This window comes from Tupaia chinensis, unplaced genomic scaffold (genome assembly GCF_000334495.1).
Source record: "Tupaia chinensis unplaced genomic scaffold, TupChi_1.0 Scaffold000361_2, whole genome shotgun sequence".
NCBI classification, from domain to species: domain Eukaryota; kingdom Metazoa; phylum Chordata; class Mammalia; order Scandentia; family Tupaiidae; genus Tupaia; species Tupaia belangeri.
Window position 1 is genome coordinate 688247 of NW_006159858.1, and position 1065 is coordinate 689311.

Here is a 1065-nt window from a genome sequence, read left to right on the forward strand (position 1 = left end):
CACGCGCACACACAAAGGAAAAAAAAAAAAAAAAAAAAAAAAATACCTCTCCCCAAAAGAAAAAAAAAAATAGCTAGCATTAAGACAGGAGATTCTAATAATAGTATCTAGTGGAAATATTTTTATTGAATTATCATCTGCGAAAAGCTTTGGCAGGAACAAACCTCACTACTATAAAATATCATACATATCTTTAAAAATGTATAACTGTGTAGGTTCTAACGATACTATTAGATTGGGTTGTCAGAAAATCATGATGCATTTTTGCATAGGAAAACACAACTTTTCCAATGACCCAATAGATTCCAAAATATATAATGTTAGAGTGATAACCTCTAAGTTTTAAATGATCAGTTTAAAGTAAAAACTGAAACTAGAGATATATGGTTATTTAAAAGAATTTACATGTTGAAGCTAAATGGATAAAAATTGAATATAAAATTTGGTCAAATAGATTTCTGAATTAGAAGAAGCCACGGGCCTTCAGGACAAGGTTCCACATGACTACAGTAAACTAGATTTTTAAGGGAATGAAGATTTTCTACTAATAATTCAGCCTCCAACTAACGAGCTAGCGGTAGGGAGCCCCCCTCTGAACTCCCAGCCTTCTCTCTCTGTCTCTCAGTTCCTGTCTCTCCCTGCTTCTGTCTTCCCTTTTTTTTTTTGTAATTTTTCCTTTTTACCCTTTTTTTTTAAAAAAGGCACAGTTTTTCTCTGGCTCTTAGCTCCACCTTTTTTCTTGTTAATTTTCACTCTGCTCCTCCCATCCAGGCAGAAGAAGCCACAGGCCTTCAGGACAAGGTTCCACATGGCTACAGTGAACTAGATTTTTTGTGCGGCGCGCAAGCGCGCCACACAGTTTTCTATTTTGTGATTTTTTTTTAAAAAAAGAACAGTAATTACAAATTTTTAATTTTTTTAAATTTTTTTGTCTTTTTTTCTCTTTTTGTTGTTGTTTTTCTCTGTTTCGTTTTCCTTTTTCTTGTCTCTCCACCCTCCAATACCCTTTCAATGTGTTTTTAGACAGTTCTAAGAGCACTGTAGCTAAACATCCAAATACTAATA